The sequence below is a fragment of the Euprymna scolopes genome, chromosome 40, assembly GCF_053919585.1.
Source record: "Euprymna scolopes isolate OS-2025 chromosome 40, ASM5391958v1, whole genome shotgun sequence".
NCBI classification, from domain to species: domain Eukaryota; kingdom Metazoa; phylum Mollusca; class Cephalopoda; order Sepiida; family Sepiolidae; genus Euprymna; species Euprymna scolopes.
In genome coordinates, this window is record NC_136521.1 from 1,677,386 (window position 1) to 1,684,242 (window position 6,857).

Genomic DNA, 6,857 nt, shown 5'->3' on the forward strand with positions numbered 1-6,857 from the left:
CTGAATTTGAAATAATTTTATTTTTTATCTCAATATGTAGATTTCACATGACGAAATTGCATAATACACAATTATACGTTACTTAAAAAAAAAACTACTGTATATATATATATATATATAAATATATATATATATATATATAAATATATATATATAAATATATATATATATATATAAAAACTACTGTATATATATATAAAAATATATATATATAAAAAAAACTACTTTATATATATATATATATATATATATAATATAATATAAATAAAAATTAAATAATAAACCTAATAGATAAACATTTTACCATAAATAATCCACTTAGGAAGATATTTAATAGAAAAACAATTAAAATAAGTTACTCGTGCACCAAAAACATGGACAGAATAATTAGCACTCATAATAATAAAATATTAAACAACTCTAATAGAAATAAGGCGACAGTAGACAAATGTAACTGCCAAGTGAAAAATAACTGCCCACTGGACGGTAATTGTAAAGTTGAGTGCGTGGTTTATAAGGCCACTATCCATCCAGAAGATAATAACAGGGACAAAAAAGTTTACTTCGGTATCTCCGCCGGAAGCTGGAAACAACGTTTTTATGACCACAAACATTCTTTCAATAACCCAGAACTTAAGAATAAAACCGAGTTAGCTAAACAATGGTGGTTATTAAAAAATGAGAATCGATCCCCAGTGATTTCATGGTAAATCCTATGTCATTCGGACGTTCCAAACGGCTTTAGGCAGAGATGCAGTTTATGCCTTGAGGAAAAAATAAGAATCCTGAAGTACCAACACAGTAATCTCCTAAACAAACGAGATGAACTGATGGCCAGATGTAGACATAAATGTAAATTTAAAATAACCAATAACTCTAGATCCGACGAACAGAGAATTCTATAATGGTAAAGGCACCGAATCTAACACCACTAGATTAATTACGATAAACAATCCTACCCCACCCCACCGGCAATTATAGTGTTGTCCGGTATATACTCGATAATAACTACTTTACGATTTGTTGTCCGAAATCTAAGCTAGGCATATATATATGTATATATGTATGTATATATGTATATATATATATATATATATATATATATATATATATATATTCCCCGAAGTACCTGGCTTGTCCAAATTACTTATAAATAAATGAGATAGCCTTAAGATAATAATTTTTCTCTGCAGATAATAAATTAGTTATTAAACTGAGTTAAGTCAAAAAGACCAAATACTAAAACTAGATATTATTAGATTTGATACAAATCAACACAAAAATTTAATTATTTTACTTATTTCTTTATGCGTGCATGAGAATAATTTTGTTGTACGGAGGGAATAAAAGTATATATTAACCGAAACTAGATACGTCCTATCGAATTGGGGGCGATCAATATTACATTTTCCCACTTCTTAATCAATTAAGAATTGAAATATTAATTACAACGACCGCTATAATCACCAATAAAATTATTTACATGAAAATATATAAAATATTAAATATATAGACTCAATTTTTAAATTCATAGTATTATATCACATATAAAATATTTAAATGAATTATAAGATAATATCAATTTTTACATAATAACATACAGATAGTTTTAAAACTTTATATATAATATTCTTTTTATTTTTATTTTCTTATTTTTATTTATTTATTTTTTAGTTATATTTTTTATTAATTTATTTATCTTTTAATAGACCTACTTTCCATGACTCAATCACTGTATCCTCTTCTTTTCTTCCTCTTTTTTTTCTTCTTTTTTCCATTACGCGCTGTTCTATTTCTTTCACTATATATCCGTATACTTTCGCCCCCCTTCCTAGGTTAGTAAACGCGTGTCAAGGCATTTACATGTCAGAACGTACATCTTAGAGGCGTATGTGTGTGTATGTGTATGTGTTGCGTGTGTGTGTGTGTGAGTGTGTGTGTGTGTGTGTGTGTGTATCTATGGTTACATCGAGCTGCCGCTTATAAGTGTCTAATCTAATTTTTTTATTTGTTATTTTTAATTTTTAATTTTTATTTTTTTAAATCCCTACCACCCTCTCTATAAATGTATTAAGTGGATTGCTACTACCACCACCTTTGGTTTTTTGAGGGTCGAAGCACGATTTTTCTTTTCTTTTTCAGTATCAAAAATGTAATTGTCTGATTTAGATGCTTGAAAATACCATAAGGTTGAAATAAATTATTGCATCGACAATTATGTAATTTTCGTGTTATAATTTTTATCTTATTGCTCTGTTTACCACATTGAGCTCTCATACCCGGATTTCCTCTGGATTTATTCCATTATAACACTATATATATATATATATATATATATATATATATATATATATATATATATATATATATATATATAGCTGAATGTCTCTGTGGGTGTCTGGTCAGGAATAGTCTCCTGTATCGTTGACTATTATGGAAGACTGATCACATATAATGAGAGAAGGTGTACTGATAAACAGGAATGGGTATGTTTGATCTGACATAATGATGATTCATTAAAATTGTTGGATCTGCGTTCGCGCCTGCTTCACAAAGTATGGAAATAAAAAATTAAAAAAAAAAAAAAAAAAAAACGTTTACAGATGTTTTTTATATAGATGTACATAATAATACTTTGATAAGTATGTTTTAACTTAAATAGAGATGGTATCATAAAATTGTGGAGTCTGCGTTCGTGCGTGGTCTCCATAGAATGGAAATAAGCACAAACTTTAATAAAGACTTTTCATATATATATGCGTAAGTATACATTGATAATTATGTTTCAGTTTGAAGAAATATGGTATAATAAAAGTATGGGGTGTTCGTTTCCGTCTGACCTCCATTGAATGGAAATATGTCTCAAAGTTTAACAATGTTTTTTTTTTTTTAATATAGATCCAGAGAATGTTGTGATAAGTGTTTCAGTGTGAACAGGTATGATATAATAAATTATGGAGTTTATCTATTTTATTTTTACTCTCATCATATTTTACTTTGGTTTTGATACCCCCAAATTCGAAGCTATCTCTTTACAACCCTTCCTTTTCTATGAGCTATCATATTTTCATAAATCAGAGTCCATTTTCTGTACGCTGTTTTTGAACCAAGTCAACAACAGGTACATTTGGTAGTGTATATATATATATATATATATATATATATATATATATATATATATATATACTAGCTGTACCCTGCCACGCATTGCAGTGGCTCAATTTGGTGTAATGGAAAAATTTAATAAAAGAGAAAATGCATGTTTCTTATATTAGTACAGCAATCCACTGCAAAAAGTGAAAAAGAAGGCGAAAATGAAAAAAAATGGTACTCTTGCAGAATTTGATCTGGATCCTCGGGAGTTTCTGTCAATCATTCATGGTTTGGACTTGACCAACAATCAGTGGATGAAGCCGAACGTAGCAAAAATATTGAAACGCTAAATGTTTTTTGTTGTTGTTTTAAAAAATGTGAGTTAGTAATTACTATTTGGTTGATGGTGGGGGAGGGGGGTTACTATACACAGATTCAAAAAAGTTGTCCAAAAACAAATAAATGAAAGCAAAGGTAAGGTAATTTACGTTTCTACCCAATTGGATAATTGTTTAGTGTTTTTATGTAATGTAAAATGTTTAATTGCTCAAAAAACAGAAATGGTCGCGGACTCTGTTGAATACGTTAAGTTTGGGAAAGTAAGTTGGAAACTAAAAACTATACAAAACAGTGTCTGAAACTCACCGAATATATGTTACCATGACATAGGCTGGCATAATCGGTAGGTTTCTGACAGTATTTTGTATAGTTTTTTTAGTTTTAACTCACTTTCTCTAACTTAAAGTGTCCACCACCATTTGTAGCTTTCAAATACGCCAATAAACACTGTTTTTCGAGCCGACTAAACGTTACATTAAATGAAAAGGTTTTGTATTACTAAACACAGATACAAAGAAGTTGTCAAAAAATAAATATATAACAAATAAATGTTATCAAAGGTAAGAAAAGTAAGTGTTCTACCTAACTGGATAAGATTTTAGTGTTTTTATGTAATGTATAATCGGTTCAAAAACATTCAATGTTTATCGGTATATCTGAAAAATACAAATGGCGGCAGACTGTATCGAACACGTTTAGTTTGGCGAAATTTTGGGAAAATGAGTTTAAACTAAAAAAACTATACAAAATACTGTTAGGAACTCACTCAATATATGTTACCATGACGTAGGCTGGCATATAATCGGTGGTTTTAAACTTTTGCTCGATACAGGTGACGAATTTTAAAAGTCCCTTTTAGTGATTATCTGGTTTAAGGATATTTGTACAACTAAACGGCAAATCTGCTCAAAAAAATCCAGTATTATTCTACTTTAAGGCCCGTTTCACGTTCATATATAACGAAATATTTTATTGTAGATTTCGGTGTGCTAAAAACGAATCTGCAAACCGTTTACGTAGCAAAAAAAAAAGTTTTCATGATATTCATGAAATTACTTTTTCGAAAAGTGGGTGATCACTTTTCAATGTAAATTTAACTTAGAATGAGCACCCACTTTCTGGCCACCTGAGAGAGGGGCATTTTTCTGTTTCTTGGCTAAAAAGTTTTTTGTTTGATTTCTTTTGCATGGTAATAACCCCTGAACTCTGGGACTATTTTCCATTTAACAGCCGTAGCCTTCGTTTACGCTATGCGTGAGCATAAACGAAAGCTGTTTAGCCAATAAACATGGAAAAAATTCCCCCTCTTTCAGGTGGCTAGAAAGTGGGTGCTCATTTTAAGTTAAATTTACATGGAAAAGTGATCGCCACTTTTTCGAAAAAGTAATTTCTTCATATCATAAAAACTATTTTTTTGCGACGGAAACGGTTTGCAGATTCGTTTTTAGCACACCAAAATCTACATTTTTTTTTTGTTATTTACGAACGTGAGACGCACGGCCCTTAATGGAAAATTGTATCAAAAATCCGAGGGAAAATAGTTTTCAATAAAAACAGCAAATGAATTCGATAGAAAAAAAATGGATGCTATTTTTTTTTCTTTCTGTGTGTTTCTTGGCTAAAAAGTATTTTTGTTTGATTCCTTTTGCATGGTATTAACCCCTGAACTCTGGGACTATTTTCAATTTCACAGACGTAGCCTTTGTTTATGCTATGCGTGAGCATAAACGAAAACTGTTAAATATGCATTCGCGTACCAAACTGCCTTGTCAAAAAACCTTTAAGCCAATAAACACGAAAATAAATGCCCCTTCCTCAGGTGGCCGGAAAAAAGGTGCTCATTTTAAGTTAAATTTACATGGAAAAGTGATCACCCACTTTTCGAAAAAAAAAATTCTTCAGATCATGAAAACTATTTTGGTACTCCTTGGGCGTTGAGTTCCATGGCGACCCGCAGAATTATTTAATGTTCGTTCCCTTAGTACCCCCCTAGTCAAGGCTAACGCATGCGCACGTAACATTATTTATTTATTTACTTACGTGGTGGAGTTTCTATACTGATAGGTTTTTTGAAATTTTTTTCAGTGGATTATTATTGATTGAACACTAACCAGATTATGAAAAAAAATTGAAAAAAAAAATCATTTCAACATTTGAAAGGGGTACTCACTTTTTAGTTACCACGTTCTGGTAAATCGGTCACTTTTTATTTATTTATTTATTTATTTATTTTTTTCTAAATACGGAAGTGTCTTCGGGAGATTTAAAATGGTCGCATGTTGACGAAGCAATGTATCGGGAGGCGTACGGGATTAAAAATTATTGGTAAATTTTTAGATTAGGTCCACCTCCTCAATTTTCTTTTAAATGACGACTTGAAATGGTTTTCGACTATGCTGAATACGAAAATCGCATCGAAATTTTGCAGAAATAAGTAGTTATCAAGATATAAAAAGTTGTATTATGCATTGTAATCTTTGGTGGCCATCTTTTTTACGTGTGTGTATTTGTTTATGGCGCGTGTGCACGTAAAAAGATGGCCGCCGAAGAATACAATGCATAATACAACTTTTTATTTCCGCAAAATTTCAATGCGATTTGCGTGTTCAGCATACTCAGAAACCTATAAATGTCGTCATTGAAAGGAAAATTGTGGAGGTGGACCTAATCTAAAAAAATACCAAATTATTAAACATTTCTCCAGCATGTTAGTGAAATTTATAATACTTTTAAAAAATTAAAAAAAAAAAAAGTTTTGAAAAAAAACCCTCACCTTTCACAAAAACAATTAAAAAAAAACACAAACTAACTAAATAAGTAAAAAAAAAAATAATTAAAAAACTCGAAACTTTATTTTCATAAAAACAATAAAAACAGTCCTGTTCAATCTATATTTTTTTTCTTTGAGAAACAAATATATTTCTGACTTACAAATGCGGTAGAGACTCATTATTTTTACTTTCTATGGTTTTGATATACCGCGTTTTTATTGCTTACAAAATGGGTGACTGATTTATCAGAACGTTGTAACTAAAAAGTGAGCACCACTTTCAAATGTCGAAATAATGATTTCTTTTTTACATTTTTTTTAAATAATCTGTTTAATTAGTGTCTAATCAATAATAATCCAGTGAAAAAAAATTCCAAATACTTATAAGTATAGAAATTAAGCATGGGAGTGATGGTTGTACAACGTCGCCTTACAAACATTGTTTACGTTAACTCTTTTCATAAATAATTTTTAAAAAAGTAACTAAACCATTTATTGATAATTTGTCACGTGTAGAAACATTTATTTATTTACGTAGGCTTAACTCCTTTCATGAATAAGAAATGTTTTACTCTTTAAGAATAATAAAAGGAAAAAGTTACTTAACATTTATAAAAGGACTTACTTCTTTTCATGAAGGCCAGAGGAATAGTTG